At 42.4% G+C, this 22,375-nt stretch overlaps 1 protein-coding gene and 1 long non-coding RNA gene across 2 annotated transcripts in view; one reads left to right on the top strand and one right to left on the bottom strand.

Moving 5' to 3' along the window:
- Positions 1-22,375, top strand: part of PKD2L1 (polycystin 2 like 1, transient receptor potential cation channel) — a 3,023,543-nt gene that overhangs the window by 2,202,045 nt on the left and 799,123 nt on the right. The window lies entirely within an intron of this gene.
- The window catches only part of LOC146867098 (uncharacterized), an 86,934-nt gene continuing 65,749 nt past the window's right edge, over positions 1,191-22,375 (bottom strand). The window contains exon 4 of the long non-coding RNA XR_014966065.1: positions 1,191-1,333. This is a non-coding gene — a long non-coding RNA (uncharacterized LOC146867098). The remainder of the gene's footprint in view (positions 1,334-22,375) is intronic.

Raw genomic sequence — 22,375 nt, 5'->3', positions numbered from 1 at the left:
CCCAGCACAGCAATAAATGGGTACTATGGGGTGACGGATCCATCCCTACTTTACATGTAGAAGAACTCACACACACAGTGCTACAGTAGGTGAATATCTGTGTTGGGCTGTGTGTGTCAATTCACATAAAGAGGACCACTCAATGTGCCCAAAGAATGTTGAAGATTCCTTAAGTGACTCAATTGCAACATAGACTGACTCTTGTCCATAGGTGTCTCACATAGTTACACATATCCACAAACACTATACGGAATTGCTACATCATGTACTGAAAGTATTTATATATACAAATGCAATACTCACTAACTAAAACTACCTAGCCTACACTAAATACAATATCTAAACTATGCCTAAACTAACTTAACATACCTATCCTACACTAACTCACACTACTTAAACTAAGCCTAAACTAACTTAACCTACCTATCCTACACTAACTTATCTTAACACTACCATTACCTACCTACATTTAGCAATAACTATGCTATACATTTGACTCAAAAGACATGTTAAACATCAACTCCCACCCACCTTAACACACACAGTGACTCAATACAAACATCCACCACACCTATACATAAACTAACTACACATGTAACCTACACAAATATCTTTTTTTATTTTATGGGTTTTTTTTTTTAAAAGGCCTAAACATTAACCCCCACCCACTAAAACGTTAGAAAGACAGAAAAAGATAGAAAAACATGTACCTGTAAAAGACAGTAAAAAATCAAAAACCTAACTAACCTACAACTAACCTATTAAATAAGTAACTATGACCTAACCTACAAAAATGACTAAAATAAGATAAAGAACATTGATAAAACTATAATAAATTGTCAAATAAGTTGGGAGGGCTGCTCCATGGCCTCCTAATTGTTGCTCATTCTGGCATGTGAGCTGGACTTCTCCACACAAATCGCCTCAAGTTTTGCATTGACCTTCCTGAGTTGCCTTAATATGGTGTAGTGGAACACAGATTCCCTTCTATGGTGCCTTCTGGCCCGTGTGTGCAGATGGTGTATGGCTGCAGGGGTAGCCCGTGTTGATTGTCTTTGGGGCGTTTGTGGTTGGCTTGGGCCTGCTCTGCTCTGCCTTAGGCCTGCTCTCTACTGGCTTGGCCAGCTCTCCTGCCATGGGCCTGCTCTGTCCTGACCAGTGGCAGATGTTGGCATTGCAGGTGTGGTTGGTTGAGGGATGTTCCAGGACCCTTTTTCCGTTGCACGTTCATACAGTTCCTGCATTTTTCTGTATGGTTTTGCAATGTTACCCACGTGACGGTAACAATCCCGGCACATTTCGTAAGTGTGTGTGTCATCAACTGTCATGTTGTCTAGGGTGAAAATGAAAAACAATAGTTTGCACAGGCAGTACATGTCTGTGAGAAATAGTCTGACATTGTAACACAATCATATGTCCCTGCCCGGACCAATACCAGCAATAGAGATAGATATGTGGACAATTTGTTGTTGCTATATAGACATAACCTACTTTATCCTGGAAAACTGAGCCAAGTGCTAACTGTGTGTGTGCACAATATTGAACAGTAGTCACTTTGAGATAGATCCCATATCATACAGGACACATTTTCACACTCATGAAGATGTCCTGATCTACAATGGGACACATGGGCCTGGTTACCCTATTTTGAGGTTTAGAGTTGCATCATGCATATGTGCTAATCACTGAACATCAATATAAGTGTAAGTGGATAAGGTGTTACAGTACAGGCAGTGTGGCTTGGCTTTGCATAAGTCATCTGGAGTATCACAAGGCTGCACACATTGCTGGCTTCACTCACTCTGTCAGATAAACAATAAATGGACAGGGGGTTGTCATGTACCTCCTGTAGACCATGATTGGGGAACATTAATAACACTTACCCACAGGCAGTTTTATGCAAATTTAACAATTATCCCTTGTTTCAGACTTGTAGGGAAAATCACAAGGAGTCAGACTTAATTAAACATGCTCATGTACACATATCACCCAAGGCTGCATTTGGAGGCATACATCATAAAATGAACATAGCATTTCAGTAGTGTGTGTCTTCTTGGCGAGCTACTCAACTGGCCTGAAAATGCATTTGATATGATACATGTACCCTTTCTCGAATACTATGAGGAAAGCTCAAGCATCACTGAGGCAGGATGACAACAGACACCTCATGGTAGGCTAACATAGTGACGATCTAAATGTCCATCCAGGGATGAACAAACACATGAACAGACACGTTTAGGCATGTCATTTGTTGTCAGTCATGGTCCAAAGACATTACTTATGAAGATGTAGGTCCATCACATAAAACATATGTTGCACCTACCATATTCAAATGTGTTTAGATAGTGATAGCAACCCAGATGCCACTAACGTACATGTTTACATATTTCTGCTACAAATTTGGCATACTGCTACAGGGACAGTTCTGTTTTCTACAAACATATTGTGTAACACAGCAGGTATGTTTGCCCATCCTTTTTGTCAGTGAAACTGAAATATCTCATATGGAAAACGCAAAAGCGCACGGCATGTATGAACCCGTAACGTGGCATTTCGATGGAACATATGTTGTAGAATCACACCGTGTGTGAATCTGATGCCTATCCTGTCCATGCTTGGTAACAATGACTGTGAAGAAACAATGCACATCACCTGGCCCAGCTTCCTGCACAAATTGGGACATTTACAACTGATCCCTGCCCAGACTTGTTTAGCCACACAGAATTCACTGTGCTACGACATACATTGACTTATGGTTTGTGCCATTTGTTGTACCAGGTAATGTGTCTTTGTGTAACACATGCAGAGTGTGTGCCAGATAATGCTCATTGTGCCCAAAGCAACATGACTATAGATTTGCAAATCTAAGAACATATTTAAAGATGTTTAGTTCCTGTAGGCTTGCTTACATACACCTTAAAGTCTCCAAAATCGTACTCTATGCGCAGTCCTACACAAACTGTGGCAGTTTCTATTCTGAATCACAGACTGACAGGTCATTGATGGAAGTTCCCACACACAAGACAATTGAACGTGCCCACATAGATCACACGCAGACATCAGAATGGTACATATATCTACTAATTACACTTAATTGTAGAACTGGGGTCCTGGAAGGATTCCACCTCTCCCCTTGAGAATGAAAGATGTCCACCTAGGAGACATGAATGAGGACATAGCATTGTACATATTGCTTTCACACAAGTCTACATTTTTAAAACACTAACTGATATCCCTGTGTTTCAGAAATACACAACAGCTGAAACACACATATAGCAATATGGTCAGCTCTTTGCATGCATTTAGTTCGTTTATAGACCTGAGCAGGCTCGTTGCTGAACTTCGAATGTACCCATCATGACATGCCTGAAGCATGCGTCAAGGATATGATCGATTGAGTAATGCTGGGCAGCACAATGGCACAGTCCGTTCTAACATGACACATGGGTGACATGAGGAGTAACTAAGGGGCATAATCATGAGCCCCTTGAGCCACACTAGATTCACTTTTTGTGATGCTCCAGTGGTGCTAATGACTAAATCATTTATATGAGGTTACACAAAGCCACTTTGGGTGGCTTTGAATGGCCTCATAGATATGGAGTAAGGCAAGGCAGCACAAATTGCTGCGTTGCCTTACTCTGCGCTAGGGAGGCGATCCATGGGCCTTGCGGTGGTTGTTCCCAAGAAACATCCATATATTTTGACACTTTCCCAGAATTGCAAAACCAGGTAGAACTAGAGAGGTGCCACAGACTTACGACTCCCCAGGGAGGCAAACGGGGAGAAATAATTGGATTTCTCCTCGTTTTATCCTCTTTCCATGCCTGCTGCATTTTGCAGCACACATAGAAAGAAGAAAAAGGCTCACATGATTGTTTTTGTGCAGGCAGTTGTCCTTCTAGCACAAACACAATCCTGCTGACAACACAGGCACCCTTGCATCATGGTGAAACAGTGCGTGCGTTGGCGCTAGTCTGCCTAAACGATGCCAGTGAAGGGACAGGAGTGCACCGTATTGGATGAATATGGTGCATTCCTCCCCTTACACTTTGGCGTCAGGCAACACAGCAAGGTTGCTATGCTGGCCTATGCCAAATCCCCAATGATAAGGCCCTAAGTTCCCTGACTTTACACCATCTCCTCATATATATTTATCCTGATCTACATGTTGCACGTTGCGATATTGTTAAAAAACACAAATGAAGTACAATCCACGTTTATGTTTTGCATAACAGAGCAAGGAACATCACCAAACACAGATGGAACACACATATTTAACGGCAAGTTCACCAATCACAAGTCCCAGGATGTCACTGACATCAGCCTCCCATGAGATGATGTCCGTCCATCGGTGCTTTATTTGGTGGGTTGTTCAGGCTACTTTGAATATTTGCTCATGGTGTCAGTGCACCCTCTCCCATCCGTCCATCTTCTCCTTGGCAGTGTAGCCCTGGTTCACCCTGCCACCAGTCGCAAGTATCCTTCGAAGGTAGTGGACGATGAGCGCTTGGAAAATTGCATCCCCTTCCAGACATCTTTCAACCCCTACCTAAAAATACAAAAGACTAATCCTAAATGTACCTCACTACAAACTTTAATTACCAGGGGGGACAAATCGCAAAAAGACCTACACCCAACAAAATTATGACTCAGGACAAAATATATATGGGACAGAGACCAAATATGGACAAACACACACTGACAAGGCCAAAACGCAAGATTAACTCTCAGACACTCACAGACAACCTCCTACACCAAGCACAGACTAACAGAAAGTAAGAGTAAGTGAAAGTAAGTTCACACTTCCTAATTTGCAGCCTACTACACCCAATGCGTCACTTACTGGGTGTATCCCGCCTGTTTTTTACGAATGCGTTGGTTTTTTTAATGCTTCAGTACAGAAATTGCCAATGCGTGATTAATGCAAAATGCATTGACCACATTGCATTGATTTCAACACATTAGCGTTGATGCACGGAATACGACCCGCGCAACGGGTGCAATGCAATGCGCCTATGAGTCAATGCATGGGTTCTGAGCCACGAAACTGGCCTATTGAGCGGGAGACACTGTAGTGACATGTGCAGTGCAGGAAAGCACACCTTGGGCTCACTTTCTCTGCTCCTCTTTTCTTACCTGACAGGTTTAATATTTTCTGATTAGTGAATTTTCAGTGATCATAGGGCCCAATTCATGGGGACTTGGCGTAAGGCAGCATAGCAAATTACTTTGCTGTGCTGCCCTTTGTCAAAGTTAAAGGGCATGAATATCCTTCCTATACGGTGCATTCCTGTCCTTTCACCCTGCACTGGTGCGGTTTCAGCAGCCTACCAACAATGCAGGCACCTTTGCACCATGGTACAAGGGTACCTGTGTTGGGCCTAGGTAGCCAATCTAGCAGGTTCACAGGGCAAGAGGCAACATTTGAAAGTGTTATGTTAGATGCTGTACATTTCTTGCAATGTGCATGCAAACATAGCTGTGGTGTATTGAAACTATCTGTGCTGTACTGTGTGGACATGCCCATTTTATGCCCCTATGTTTACACTCACAGGACATCATGTAAAATATACTGTAATCCACATATGTAAGGCAGAAACCAACATCACAAAGTACAGGACACACACTCAGTCATTGCACAATCTTTGGTCCTAGACTCACTTTGGACTGTGGCAGAGGGTCTGTTGCTGAACACACTGAAGCAGTACACACAATCTCTGCATGTGCACACTGTTACACATTGCAGACTTTCTGTTGTCTATGTTTTACACAGGGACTCGTGTTCGGCACATGGTGTTATAATGCCCACCTATATCAGAAATCATGATATAGGCCTGGGGTGTGTCACACAGCAGCAGATCTTCGGAATAGGAGAGTGAGCCATAAGTCATCACTGCAGTGAAACATGGTTAAATAGTCAATTTAACTTGTGATGTTCAATTAACATGATACTGCCATTCAGACATGATCTCTGTCTTACTCCTGTCAACATGTATAGCAGTACATCAACTCTGAGGCAGGCCTTTGTGTGTGCCTCCTGTACCAAGGATACTGCATTCCCGTACACAGGCATAGGTAATGGCACACACTCAACTTACATTTCACCTTTGGGTGGATACAAGATTTGTGATCCGCTCAACTATGCACTAGTACACTCAAGTCAGAGGTACACAACTCTTGCCTTACAAACGAAAGTTCTTACCAAAATCCCTCCAGCTGACCACGTGCAACGAGTTAGTGTGCATGCACACACAGTTTTGTCCGACATGATCCAAGCGAAATCCCATTCTTGACATCTCAGTATTCTTCAGGTGTTCAGATGTTTGCATATAATCGATCTAATGTCATACTGCTCTGGCTATTTACTCACTGTGCAATGTCATCTGTTCATATTGTATTTTACAGGCCTTTGTTCCTCATTACATTGCTGAGCAATGTATGGCAAATGTGTCCTAACTCTACTGTAGCATAAAGTGGTATATGTGGCAATGTAGCCAGGAAACAGTTCCCATGTGCTGTGTTTTGTATAAGTCACACATGCATGTATGGGTTCTTTACAAGTGACAGCTTTTATTTGTTCGCATGACACTAGGCCTTTGTCCATGACATCTGTAGGAAACCGCCTCTCTGTACAGTAAACTAAAATGAAGTACACTATAGAGAGTGCGAGCGATCCCCAAAAGGCAGGTAGAAATAAAAGTAGATATTACCAACTCTCTTTTTGTGTTAGTGTAAGCGAGCAGTTAGGCATATCTGAGGGTAGTGTTAAGCATTTATTGTACTCACAGAGCCAATAAATTAGACACTCACTCCTGAATAAATCTGAAACCACTTTATAAAAATTACACTGTTTTTTATATAATTTTTAAGACCATAAATATAGTTCTAGGATAAATACTTTGAGTCATGAATTTGCAAAGTTCGATAAATATATCACTTCTGCACACAATTACACACCATAGGAAACAATGGAGAAAACACTGAATATAGCATAGAAATTCAGGCAATACTTTCATGAAGGTCTCCTTCACGATGTTGGTCGATGTCGGGACAGGACCAAAGTTCCAGCAAGAGATGATCGGGAGCGTTCTGGATCGGCCAGGAGCAGTGGTGCTGAGGTCTTGGATGCTAGTGTGCATGGATGGAGGGGCCCGTTTGAAAAACACTACACAGAAGGACTTAGAGGTAAGCCTGGTGGGTCTCCTTAGAGGGAGGAGGTCGCAAGGGCCTGGAGAATATGTGAGTAGGGCTAGTTGGTCTATGCTGGTGTCTGTGATGGCTGTTGCAGAGCGAATCGGTCAGCCGGGCGTCATGCGTCTTGAGGTCCCATCAGCACGCAACTATCGGAATTTAATACCCCGGAAGACCGCGCGTTGGCAAGATGCGGTCTCCGGATGAAGCCGACGGTAGGTGCAAATGACAAGGGTTTGCCTTTAAGCAGTAAGCGATTGAGTTAGCAGCAGCTGCTGCTCGATCCTCTGTTGAGGAGCAGATGCCCTTCCAATCCTGCCCCGACAATTATGTCAGCGCCGTAGGGACCAGCATTACATAAAAAGAACACAGCTGGTTTAACATTGTCATAGTTGGGCATCACAGACCCTAACAGATCAACAAGAACATCTCTGCTTTAATATACCTAGACAGACTCCTTAAAACCTAAAACCAATCTCTTACTTTTTTCCGCAGAGTGTGACAACAGGCCAATCTGTCCCCGGAGGAACCATGATGTGATATTAAAAAAGCATCTAATATGTATTTGGATTCTTTGTTTATTTGTTTGTTTGTTTGTTTTGCTACATGTTTTTTCATACCAGTATACTGATTTTGTGTTATGATGATATATCCTGCATATTATGGCCAATGGTTGTGGGAATATATCAAGTTCAATAGAACTAAACTAGAACTGCTCACCCGTGATATGTATGTTTTTTATCTAAACGGCACACGTCTTTTTTCACGCAGAGGTGTTCAATAAGTATATATATACAAATTACACGCAGCTGGATACACCTAACTCTCCATTTGTATCTCCACAGAGAAGCAGGTAAGGAACACCAATTAGATGGTAAATGTACATATGTTACATTTATGCTATGGCATGCGAGTAGAGTGTTTTTCAGTGAGAAAGCCAATAGGAGTGGTATCAGGGAACTAGATTCCTATGTGTTAGAAATGGGGGTCTCTAGTTGGCAGAGGTAGATACCTTTGACCAAATAGGGACCCTTGTTTCTAGTCAGGGTAAGGGGGATACACACTTTAGATAACCCCTGCCCATCCCCTTTGTAGCTTGGCACGAGCAGACAGGCTTATCCCAAAGGCAATGTGTAAAGTATTTATACCAACACTCACAGTAACACAGTGGAAACACCACAAATGGAGGCCACACCAGTTTAGAAAAATAAAATATCTTTATCTACACCAAACAAAACCAAAACGACAAAAATCCAACATACAGAATCTCAGTAGAATGTCTTTAAAAAGGGTTGTTACAAAAATAAACGTCTAGATGATAAATGCGACACTTTAGTCTCAAAGTACCTGGGATGCGTAACGCAAAGCAAACAAAAGGGGCGCAGAGAAGGCGAAGCGCCAATTCTTCCTGCGCTCCAGTTCCGATGCGACAAGATGGCGCCTCGATGCATAGCGACGATCTGGTGCGATGCGACAAAATGGCATCTCTGTTGCAATGCGACAACGTGGAGGTGATGCTTTCACGCCCGACAGCCGTGCGGCGAACTTGGTGGTTTTCTGAACCGCGACAGGCCCTGCAACATGCTTCTCTGGTGATGCGATGACACCCTTGGTGACGGTGACACGCTTCTCCTGTGTTGCGGTGGCGATCAGCGACAGTGCGCTTCCTCAGTGATGCGACGACCCTGTGACACGCTTCTGCGGTGATGCGACGGCACCATCTGTGGTGGCGGCACGCTTCTCCGGTGATGCGATGGCAAACAGCGGCAGCAGCGACACGCTTCCTTGATGATGCAACAGCGGCTGCTGCGGCGGTGTCATGATTCCTTCTCATTGTGTCGCACTTCCAGCTCCCAACAGCAAAAAGGCCTCACACACAGTTACAGGCTCTCCTGGCAGTCTGGAACACCCAGCAAGGTAGTTCAGGGAAGCTGGGGTTGAAGTCCTTTTGTGCCTGGGACTTCAGAAACAGGAGGCCAGCTCTTCTCAGGCCCTTGGAGACTTTTCTTCAGACGGACACAGCACACAGCAAAGTTCTTCTTCAGGCAGGGGACACAGAACACAGCAAAGTCCCTTAGTCTTCTCCTCAGTAGAAACAGCAAACCGCAGGCCAACCTCAGACACACAGCAAGGGCAGTACTTCTCCTCAGTCTATTCAGCTGATCTTATTTGGCAGGGATTTCTCTTGATCACGAAGTAGTCTTGCAAACTTTTATATCCCTGTGTCTCCACAACAGGAGGCCAGCTCTTCTCAGGACCTTGAAGACTTTCTTTTCAGGACACAGCACACAGCTAAGTCCTTTCGTCAAGCAGGGGGGACACAGCACACAGCAAAGTCCTTCTCCTTCCTTTGGCAGAAATAGCAAATGCAGGCCAATCCCAGACACACTAGGGCAGTACTTCTTCTTAAGCTCTTCAGCTTTTCTCCTCAGCAAAGGTTCCTCCTTCATTCCAAAGTAGTCTAACTTTCATAGGTTTCAGCTCTAGTATTTATACCCCAAACGTCTTAGTTCTCTATGTGTGAGGGGTCCTGGACCCAGTTCAAACCAGTTCTGGGGGCACTCTGCCAGTGCACATCTTCTTCCTTTGTGAGTGTGGACCAGGGCCATCAGACTCACCGCAGGGAGTGGAGCCAGCATTGTGGAAGGCAGGCACCGCCCTATTTAGGCACAGCTGCTACTCCTCCCACCACTCCAAATGCAGATAGGTCTATTCAGCCTACTGCTGACTCACCCAGACTTCTGGAGCCACCCCAGCCCCTGTCACTCTCAAACGAGACAGTCAATCCACAAACAGGCAGAGGCACACAGAAAGGTTGAACAAGAAAATAGCCACTTTCTAAAAGTGCCATTTTCAAGCACAGAATTTAAAAACCATCCTTCCTAAAAGATGTGTTATTAAATTCTGAGTTCAGGGATACCAGACTCCAATTTTCCATCTCACTCCTATGGGATGATATGCAGGTAAACATGTTACACAGCATTCCCCATACTGTCCTATGGGCAAGATAGCCTTTCAATAGTGAAAAACTAAATTGGCAGTATTTCACTATCAGGACATGTTACCCATACTAGTACATGTCTTACCTTTCACATACACTGCACCCTGCCCAGGGGGGTACCTTGGGCCTACCATAGGGGTTTCCAATGTGTAAGAAAAGGGAAGGGTCAGGCCTGGCAAGTGGGCACACTGGTCAGGTCAACATGGCAGTTAACAAACTGCACAAAGGCAATGCAGTGGCAGGCCTGAGACATCATTTTAGGGCTACTCATGTGGTTGCACAATCAGTGCTGCAAGCCCATTAGTAGCATTTGAATTACCAGCCCTGGCACACTCAGTGCACTTTACTAGGGACCTACTGATAAAACAAATATACCAATCATGGATAACAAATTAAAATAACAATTTACACAGAGAGCATATGCACTTTAGCACTGACCTGCAGTGGTAAAGTGCCCAGAGTCCTATGGCCAACAACCACAGGTCAGGAAAAACAAAGGAGGAAGAAGCAAAACGTTTGGGGATAACCCTGCAAAAAGGGCCATTTCCAACACTATGGTACTGAAGAAGAGCCAATATGGGCACGGTTCGAAACATGCTGACCTCTAGGATTGCTGGTACAGTATAACCTCATTTCCTAAAACCCCCATTTTTAACCAAACCTACTAGAGGCAGGCATAAAAATTAGATATAAATACTAGCCAGGTATTTTTAAACTACACCATAGCACTACTCTATCCCCAACTCCCCTACTTATATCATCTCCTTTATCACCTTAGAAAGACAAATAAGTGTCCCCACATAGTTCATAGGTTGCAGCACTCATCGATCCTCAGCAGATGGGGATGGACCCGATGATGATGCATGCCACCAAGGGGTAACCCTGGTAAGTGAGGGTTTTACAAGAAAAAATTTGTTTTTTTCTATTGAGGAGAGTAACTGAATACAGCATTACTGTGTTCCTTGTTTGGCATAACAACATTTTGCTGAGCTGGACGAACCCGGTATCTCTTCTTCTTTCCCCCCCTTTTCTGATATGTTGCACAACGCCGCAAGACTGCTAGCTGTGCAGCTCTGTACTGCTCAAGTGCAAGGAGAGAGTAATGACTAATTTGGGATATGAAATGTGGCATCCCTGACTTATGAGCTCCATATAGCGGGAAGCAGGTCATGGCCACCCTTATCATGCCATACATCTTTACAGCACCAGTGAATACGCAACTCGCAGAATAACCGTAGCAGGAAGCCTTTTGCTGCAAAACGCACAAGCATACCGAATATGTTATGTTATGTTATGTTATGTTATCCGGATTTGTAGAGCGCACAGCTGCTCCAGCAAAGGGGCGTCCCGGCGCTATAGAGAACAGAAAGCCGGACACAAGTAATACCACAAACAGAAACACAACAGTACTAGGATTCCAGAGGAAAGAGGAAGGTTTTAACAGCCTTCTTAAAGGCAAAAAGTTCGTTGATTGCACGGATATGAACATCCTGGCAGCAAGAACTCTGAAAGAGCGACCTCCGGCCCTAGATCTCTTAAAGCGCGGAACTGTGACCAGATAGTCACCTGAGGATCTGAGAAGGCGCGAGGGAACATAAGGCAGAATGAGATGCTCCAAAATCTGAGGAGAAGAGTGTTTCAGAATTTTAAACACAAGGCACAAAGATTTAAACTTAATCCTCTGAACAACAGGGAGCCAATGCAGTTTAACAATGGTATTTTTGGCCGAGCAAAATCTCGGTAAGCCAACCAGAGCCCTGGCGGCAGCATTTTGAACGCATTGAAGTCTGGAGAGTTCAGCCAGATTAGCTCCCAACAAGAGAGAGCTCGCATAGTCCAACCTAGACAAAATCGTAGCTTGAACAATAAGCTGTCTGGTTGGAGCATCAAAGAATTTAAAAATAGGTCTAAGCCCCCGTAAGATCCCAAAACACGTAGCAGCAGTTTTCTTGGTGTGACAGGCAAAGCTAAGTTTGGAATCCAGCCAAGTCCTAAGGTTCTTAACCTCAGTAACAGGAAGGGGAGTTGGACCAAGCTCAGATGGCCACCAATGATCACCCCATAGATGACTCTGCTTGCCTACAATGAGCACTTCGGTTTTTTTAGCGTTCAGTTGCAGGCAGTTATCTGTCATCCAGCGGGCCACTGAGCTCAGTCCTTCGCCGAACTTGGCAGCCTCAAGGTCGGAGGCCCCACTTAATGCAACCGCCAGCTGCGTGTCGTCAGCGTAGGATACCATAGTCAGGTTCCAACGCTTGGCGACAGCAGCCAGCGGCTGCACATAAAGGGTGAAAAGTGTGGGGCTCAATGCTGACCCCTGCGGCACACCCTGAGCGATAGGATAGGGTTTGGATTGAAAAGGAGGAGTAACAACCCTAAACGTACGATCGGATAAAAACGATCGAAACCACTCAAGTGCCACGTTATCAACACCAGCCTCAGCCAAACGCTGTAATGAGATAGCGTGGGAGACGGTGTCAAAGGCGGCACTGAGATCGAGAAGCACCAGTGCCGCCGTTTGACCCGAGTCAATATGAAGTTGTACATTTTCATCTGCTAGAATTGCGGTATACAACCTTTACGGATATTATACTCTCATCATCTTTGAGAGTCTCCTGTTTGGTTACTTGGGCTCAAGTACCATTTTCATAGCGGGTCAACCCGGAACAGAACATTTTAACATAATCAGCCATGTCTTGGAATATAGGAACAATTGAGGGGTGGCAACTTGGTCAAATGATCGGCTAAGAATCTACCTAGTAACCCTCTTCCATCAAAACCATCCGCACCTTTCGGACCTCCATTTACTCATTTATGGAATCTTTGTGGCTTTCTTGAAGAAGGCGCCCTGTTCGCCGAAACGCACGTAGGAAATATATACAAGAAAACCTATCAATTAGCCACTACTTTGTTTCATTGTATTATATTTGTTTTATTTGTATGTTTGATGCCTGACTATGAATTTATTTATAGTCACTGTAACAATATGTGATTTTCTTTTATATGTAAGTGTAATGTTTCATTGTAAGCTGTTTGTAATATTATTATTGTCCAGTTATATATGGTTCTCTATGTGTTTTTAAATAAAAGTTATCATGAGAGATAAAATATATCAATAAAATGAATCTTTTTGTATTCGTCCTTCATGTACACTGAGTCTTTTATAGTATAATTATGCTGTCATAGGCCTTGATATTTTTCTTGACCTTGTTGCCTTTTTATAAATGTCTGGCCTGTACCTTTAATGCAGTACCCTGCTTCACATTGCATTTCTGTACATGCACAATTGATAGGTGAGACGCGTGGCTCCATGTTGCTAAACAGGTCTGACATGATTATTACTTTTTGAGGCCTGCTTCTATTTGATGAAATGTGGGTGAGTTGATGTTTCCTGGGACTGTGACATAAATGGCAACACAAATAATGGATTCAAACATTTATTTCCTATTTGATCCTTCCTATTATGTTCGTACATTCCGTCCATCAAAGCACATGTACTTTAAGAGAAGAAATTCTGCACAATGTTGGTGCGTCGCCGACTCCTAGCCTCCGTTTTTTGGATCCCTCCTCTATCCTCATCCTTAATTGGGTCCTGCTCATCATATTGCACGTCCCACAGGACATTTGTCTGGACACAGACGTTGTGGAGAGTGGTGCGTGCTAATATACCAGTCTCCCCCCTGATATATCTAGGCATCTGTACCTGGACTTCAGAACACCAAACGTTCTCTCCACGATGTTGTGTGCCTTCACCAGTGTACACTGCTACATCCATATCAAAGGCTCATTAATAGACTACATGTAATGCCATATGTAAGATGAATTTGGTGGTAGATAATACCCTCTGCAGCTGATACAGGTAACTTGGTGCACACTTAGCAGTCGTTTGCATCCATAGTGTCAATGTATCCATATAGCACTATAAAATTAGATTTTGAGGCAAAGTCTCCTCTTGATGAATCTATATGTAATGTAAAATCAAGCACATGAAAACTACTGTCAGTAGTTCTAATCTCTTGTGTGTGTTACCATTCGTTATGGTTTCCGGAGGACCGTGCTCAGTGTTTCCGGAGGAAAGTGATGTCACACGTAAGGCAGCGAGGCTCTGCTCCAACTCCTAACCCGGCCTTTAATGGTCATTAATGATCCTCCAATAACTATTACAACCCAGCTTAAATTGACGTGGTTGTGTACATTTGAATGTCTTAGACTATTTTAAAGTCTTAAAGCTTGTGAGAACGTGAACACATAAAGATAATAATGAGGTCTGGTTGCCCTTGTGGCTCCACACAACCGCATCAAACAAGACAGTGGAAAAAAAGATTGGATAAAACAGAATTTGATGAATCAGCCATATATTTTGATCCAAACTCATCAACTCAATCAATGGCTTAAGCGGCGGTTAGAACAAAAGCTACTTCAACCTTCTCCCCTGCTACTTTGGGTGTGGGTTCCCAAAAACAACTTAGTTGAACCGTCTTTCCGCCATTGATTGCTGACTTTTTTAAACAGTCTGGGAGTCTTAAGAAAACTCCTAGAGCACGGCCACAACTATCAAAGATATGCAACATAAAGACAGATGAAACACCATGTGTAATGGTCTAAAATCACCTGAATGAAAAGTAGAAAATAACTTAACAGCAGATGGCCTATGCTATAGAAAACCATTAGAGGATGACATTAATAACTTGGCCCTGGGGGTGGGTTCCTACAGTCTAAAAATGTTGGTAAAAGTACAAGTACACTCTTTCTACGACTTACCTAAGGCAACTCACTCTAGTAACGAAACCGGCATGGGTGTGCTTCCAAGCAATCAAACAAAAAATGCCCCCACCTCCATTATTCCAATCATAATAGATTTGGATTCAAGTTTAAACTTGACTGATGCAGTAATAGATTTATCATCTGGTTCAGTTTCAAGTGTAAGCCAAGAGGTTTTCCAGTCTTCACCCATACGGTTAAAGACAACTCTTTCAAAAGCGAAATTGGCTACAAGTAACTTAACCGAAAATATATCAGACCAAACAACAAGGCCAAAGCCCAATCAGTAATAGATCCCTTAAGCGCAATATTAACAACATGAAGTAATCTGCCAGACTTTAACCTGTCCAAGTCACTTAAATTGGATGATCGTTCCCTTCTGGCCAAATATGATAACTTACTGGGGCAGTCAACCCCCATGAAGACCAATCACATGCCCAGTCAGGAATAAGGAGGAGCATGTTGAACACTATATATGCTATGACTAGTGCTTTAAACTATCACTCTGAGAAATAAAAAGGTTTAGGTGGAGGTGCTCAATACACTTGCCCTTTATGTAACCGGTATGACTAGATGTTATGGAACTTGTCAAATCTAATATCTAAGGCCTAGGTAGACTGAGATAATCGGATGATCTCCTGCATCTGTGCTCACATTATAGACAGTGTCAAGCCTGCCAAGCATTGTTAAGTCTTTTGTCAACAAAGTTCGATTGATGTCTCTGCTACAAAATAAGGGGCCAAAAACCACAGCAGACCATAGAAAATGCATGTGCCATGATTCTAAAGATTCACAACAAGCCCAGAGCAAGGAATGAGGCATGGTCGCTCTAGGAAAAGAAGGGCATCCCCATCCTAACACGAAACAACGCTATTATGACCAGCTGCAAACAATAACACAATTTTCTGCACAAGCTGGGGATAATAAACCTTCCATAGTTAATCAAGGGCAATATGTATCAAACAGGACTCTCAAGTGCACATAAGGGAGTTTTTGCCAATATCAGCATCCCATGACAGCGAAGTTAATCAAGCAATAAATAGCCCAAATTAGCTCATAAGTTCAATAACTATTAAGCTATCCAAAACTGCTAGGAAAAGTCAAAGAAAAGCACATAATAAAACAAAAAGGTCAGTAAAGACAAGTACAGTAGATAGGATGAATAAAAATTATCCTATTTTCTAAACCAGCTCAAGGGCTAGCAAGAAAAAAGCAATAGAGACAGAATCCGAGAAGGAATTGATCGAAGTATTATGCAGCCGGGTAGAAATAGGAATCTCGGAAGAAATGCTAGAAAAGTCATTAAAAAATCCTAGAGGTGGGGTAACCTAAGACCATCTTTTACCCCCTGACAGTAATCAAGGGCAATTCCAAATCAGTAGAGAAATACTGATTCCCCAGCCAGTAAGAAAAGAGAACTCACCGACTCCAGCAAATAGTCGACAGCAAATGCAGAAGGTTACTCTAGAAAACCAGCGCATTCTTAGTGATATACCTTCAGCACGCGCCATTCACAGGCGTTAGGGAGCACATAGTATGACAACTAGCTTCACCTTTTAAAATAGGGCCCCCATAACCAAAACTCAAGTAAAAAGCCATTCCTCTCTTGAAAAACTCCTATTCATTCCCCGATATGACTCAAGGGGCCCACATGACATATTAAACTGTAGCCACATAGTAAAGTTATTTGCCTTAATTCCAATGCTCAAAACTGATACCTTAGATTCTGTTAATTTCAAGCATGACTCCTCCATCTCTCCTCTCAAAATTATATGTACAATATGGCATAACAAGGAGACAGTTAATAACATTTCGGAAAATGATATTCCATTTAAAGAATGGGGTATAGAGATTAGAAAATGCATCAATGAATGCTATCCGACATTATTGATCCCTAGATCAGCTTCAGTGATGCGGGATAAGACAAACCCAAAGATTACCAGAAATCAGAGAGGCAATGTGTTAAAAGGGGCAATTGGTCCACTATTTAATCCAATTTCATACTCTGGTATTACAACTGCAAGTTCCACTTTGGTATCGTCTATTTGAGAACAAATAGAGAGAAAGATGGGCCTAATGGGTGATTGGGGTTCTCTACCCTCAACTCTTGCTAAGGAAAGATCCTTAGGGAAGGACTGAAGTGCAAACTGTCTGGCAGGTCCAAAAAAATCTAATCAACATATGCTGCTGGAATGTCCATGGCCTGTCCAGGCTGTTGGAAGACCAAGGTACTATAGCTTTCCGGCAGAACTATATCAGCCAGCTTAATCAACATAAGTTGTGGGAGCAATGTGAAAGAAATCCCTCGTGATCAACATTTAATAATAATTGAATCTATAAATGAGGAAGTGTTGAAAACAATATTAGGTGGGAATAGAGCAAATGGAGCACCTGGCCCCAAAGACATTCCTAATGCCAATTTAAAGCCAATATATACCTATTGGCAAGAAGTTTAACTCCACTATTCGCAGATATTATAACTACTACAATGGTTCCGGAATCCTGGCAAGAAAGTGTTATTCAACATATCTGTTAGAGTGGCTCAGTAGATATCCCAGCCAATTATCAGTTAATAGCCCTACCAGACGTGGATGCTAAAGTTTTCACAACATGCCAATCAATAATTACAAGCTTATTATCCCTCACATTGATAGCAGAAAAGCAAAATACAAAGGCCAGATGTTATGTACCTGATTTGTAGACCTGAAAGTCACCTTTGACTCTGTTCTGTGCAAACTACTCTGAACAAAATTGGAAGTAACAGGTGTTCCGCAGAAATTATTGAACATTATTATATTGTTATGCACAAATACTTGGGTTTGAGTAAAGCTGGTTGACAATAGATGTACACCTCAATGTTTTGAAATGTTTAGTGGTTTGAAACAAGGCTGTGTATTAGCTCCATGTTTTTTAATCTGTTTACGGCAGGCCTACCCTTTTATTTACAAAAAGTAGGTTCTCACTCGACAAATTTCACAGGTACCAATATAACATACTTACAATACGCTGATGACACCATATTGCTTAGTCATACTCCAATCAGCTTACAATGCCTAATAGACACATTTAATATTTATATTATCCTTAATAACCTACAAATTAATATAATGAAAACCAAAATAATGTCAATAGGCCACTCCAAACCTGACATGAGAGAATGGAAAGTAAATAGCTCAGCGATTGAATCTGTTATAACTTACAAGTTTACAGGAATTACATTTGACGATAGAGTATCTTTTAAAAAACATTTTAATACTTCAAGAGCAAAGGCTACATCTCTTATATGTGCTTTTAGAACACTGCAAATTAAGCTTATATGGCCTAGTCATGAGTTCTTAGTTACAACCATGAAGGTAAAGCTGATCCCTTCTTTGGGCTATGGGTCAGTAACTTCTCGAGGCAAAGACTGTAAACGTTTGGACATCTTGCACATTAAAGTGTTTAAATCTATTTTTAATATTCAGAAAAATATTGGCCACACTAATGTACGACTGGAATTTGGCTTGATCAGCCAAACCCTAGTGAGACAATCAGCATTTTTAAAAACTTTACATCTTTTGTATTCTTGTGAATCCCGTACTTCAGAAAAAAAGTACTGGCAAGAGCTAATGAAATATGACTATGCTAGAGTCTGGAGAAACAATTTAAATAAAATAGGTAAAATAGAGAAAATTCATTCTGAAATAGCTAATTCCTCCCTGACCTGTATGAAATCATCTTCAATTTCGGTTAGCACTTCTTTGGAACATCTTAATGTCTCTTCTCAATTAGCCTCCTGGCCTCTTTTGGATCTGGCCTCTTTTGTTTCTATTCTTGATACAATAAAATCTGGCTCCCCCAATGACCCTTTACCTATTTCCATTATAAAACAACTCGATCCCATTCATGTTCAGGTTATTATGGAAGCCCTAAATTCCTCTTTGCAAGCGTCTACAGTTCCGTCTGTCTGGAAACACTCAATGGTTGTCCCATTGCTAAAAAAGCCTACTGCAGACCCCAAAGTCCTTGCTAACTTTCGACCTATTTTCCTTTTGTATAATTTTTCTAAGTTTTTGGAAAAACATATTCATCTACACCTTTCCAAGGTTGTTGAAACTAACAAAATACTTCATTCTTCACAATCTGGTTTTCGAGCTGGCTTCTCGACTGAGACCACTCTCTTAGGGGTCACGGAAAGACTACGACTTCTTTTGGACGCTGGAGACACAGTTGCGCTCATATTATTGGATCTGAGCGCGGCTTTCAACACTATCTCCCACCCTATATTAATTAATACACTGAAATCTTTTGGCATCTGCGGTTTTGCTCTGGATTGGTTAATTTCTTTCCTAGCTGACCGCACTTTTCAGGTCTTTTCTGCTTCGGACAGTTCTAATGTCTTTCCATCGCCTTTTGGAGTTCCTCAGGGCTCTATCTTGAGCCCTTTGCTTTTTGATCTGTATGTTAGGCCGCTAGCAGATATTGCTGACAGTGCTGGATTGTCTCTCTTTAAATATGCTGATGATTCTCAAATCATCTTCTCGCTTTCAAAATCTGACCCCTGCTCCATTTCTGCCCTCCAGTCGGGCTTACGCCAAATTGCTATTTGGATGAGTAACAACTATCTGAAACTCAATGCCAATAAAACTGAGGTCCTTATTTTAGGTAAGCAGAAAGATCTTTGGGGCCCCTCTCATTGGCCGAATGACATGGGTGTTCTTCCGCGGCCTGTTGATTATGTTCGCAACCTGGGTTTTTATATTGATGACTCTTTGAGAATGCATCATCAAGCAGTCAAAGTTGCTGCTACTTGTTTCACTATTTTAAAATGGTTGCATAAAATTCTTTGGATGTTGCCCAACGATACCCCAAAAAACGTGGTCCATGCTCTTATTACAACACGGCTGGACTACGGAAACGTTCTGTTTCTGGGTGCGAATAAGGCTGTGTCCCGCAGGCTGCAACTTGTACAGAACTCTGCTGCTAGACTCCTCTGTGGGGTTCCCAGATGTTCTTCTATTTCTGACCATCTTCGGGATCTACATTGGCTTCAAATTGAAAAGCGGGTCGAGTTTAAAGCATTGAGCTTTATGTTTAAAATCAAATGGGGTCTAGCACCGGACTATTTACAGACCCTTGTCTGTCTCTATGTTCCGACCCGTCATCTTCGCTCTGCTTCACTTGAAATATTTCTAGTTCCTAGATTTAAACTTTCCAGAATGGATGGTAGATCTTTTTCGGTTCTAGGTCCTACTCTTTGGAACTCAATTCCTCTTGCCATACGTAAGGAATCTTTGTACCCCCAGTTTCGTAGTTCACTGAAGACTTGGCTATTTAATCAATAATTTTCATAACTTCAGCACTGTCCAGGCGCCGGGAAACCCTTGTTGGGTAGCTGTTGCGCCATATAAATTCAATAAATAAATAATACATAAAAGTCTTCAGACTTTTCATTTTCAACCTCTTAGACACTTGAATATAAACAAAACTTCTCTTAGGGAGATACTAAATCGCTATATTAGTTTTCAATCACTTCTGTTGGACAAGAAGGCTCTTGCGGGGAAAAAGCATGCTTGGCCCGTCATCAATTAGTTTCATAGGATAGAGACTCAGCCATATCCATTGACACACCTTCAGCCATTTATCAGGGACCAATTCCTCAGGCTAACATTTGGTAGATATCCAACAAAGGATGGAACTCCTGTATGGATACAAAAATGGTCTTCCAACAGCTGCAGTCTCTGTGGCGCCCCAAATAAAACTTTATTACACATGGTGTGCATTTGCCCACGCTTATTAAAAGAGCGGCAAGTTCTGTTGAAACCTGCATTTATTACCAGGAGGTAAGAACTTGCTGTCAAGCTATCAAATGTTGTCTTTCCGGTCAATCAGCTCCTCTGACCACCCAATTTTTTAAGTTTATTCGCATAAGTGATAACACGTTGAACCAGGACTTAAAACCCCCTTAGCATGGCATGCATGTAGGCACCAATTTCATTATGTAATAAGTGAGAATAACATAAAGCATTTGGGCACTCTACAACACAGGTTCTACTTTACACCAGACCAAGGTAAAGTGCATTTGATCTGAACCTTTTAAGGACATTATCATATTATACGTTTCCCTGTTTTATTAGGTCTATGAATTGGATTTTAATGATGTGATCATGTGGTATTAATGCAATAAAGAGCATGCTATTATATACAACTTTACTTTGTTTGATGTGTATACACAGTATCAATGATCCCAGTATGGCATGTTACCCTCAAGGCATCATAACAATCATAGTGACACTGCTGAGAGTTTTATGGAATTTTTCATGGTATTTTATACAGTTTCCTTGTATATATTTTGTGTATGAATTAATGTGCATATGGTTTCAAATCTCTAATTGTAATGATTTTAATTAACGAGTCAATAAAGATCTACTACTACTGTAAGTAGGAATTGGGGTTTTAGTGGTAGTCCTGGACTTAAGTTCAACTGAATTGAGGAGAATATAGTCCTAAAAGCAAAACAATTAGTCCTACAATCACAATTGGAATTGTACTGTTATCCTCAAACTCCCAAAGTCTCCTCTCGCTGTCATTTCCTGCAAAGTATGTCCATTCAGGGGATGAGTACCTCTGAGAGGGTACCCTAGCTCTTTTTGATCTCCTGAGTGCAGATCGTTCGTCTTCACTGTCACTCAGGCCAGCAGAATCCTTAGTATCCTCTGGGATTGTGTATGGTATGCGTTCTGCAGGCTGGCTTAGACTCTCTCCTGCCTTCTCAGCCAACTGTCTCCAGCTCCCACTTAGCTTGCCACACCAGTGAGCCTGTCGTCAGGGTCTGAATCTGGTTTAGTCAGTGACACAGACCAAGACTCATCAAGACCCCCCTCAGACCGAGGATGTGGTTTTTCAGTTTCTTGCTTAATTTCTGTAACTTTTCTCTTCCCGCTACCTTTCATTGCGGCTTGCACTTCTGGGAGAGGTACTGTCACATCATCAAGGGAATACTCCAATCTGTGAGTGTGGGCATCCTGTTGGGGAGACTTGGTACGCCTGCCCCATTGAGGTTCCAGACACGTTTTCCAAACGTGTTTCTTCACCAAGTTCCAGTTGCTGATACTGAGGTCATGGCACTTCTCCTGTTGTGGTGGGGCAGTAGCAGCTCCGACCTGGTGAGACGCAGACTGCACCACATCAGCTGGTCCTTTGGAGTAATCAAGAATCATGACATCTGTAATGTTCACATGTTCATTTGCAGGCACTGCTGGCAGTCTCATTGCTCAACCCATGATGATTTCATGTGGGTACAGTCCTGTCCTCTGATAAAGAATGCTGTGAAAACTCATTAATACAAGGGGCAAACCATCAGGCCACTTAAGAGACGTTGAAGCACACAGTTTGGCGAATCTCAATTTCAACGTTCCATTCACTTGCCCGATTATTGCC

This window comes from Triturus cristatus, chromosome 1_2 (genome assembly GCF_964204655.1).
Source record: "Triturus cristatus chromosome 1_2, aTriCri1.1, whole genome shotgun sequence".
NCBI lineage: Eukaryota > Metazoa > Chordata > Amphibia > Caudata > Salamandridae > Triturus > Triturus cristatus.
Note: the sequence above shows the minus strand (reverse complement) of the source record. Positions and strands in the feature narration are given on the sequence as shown.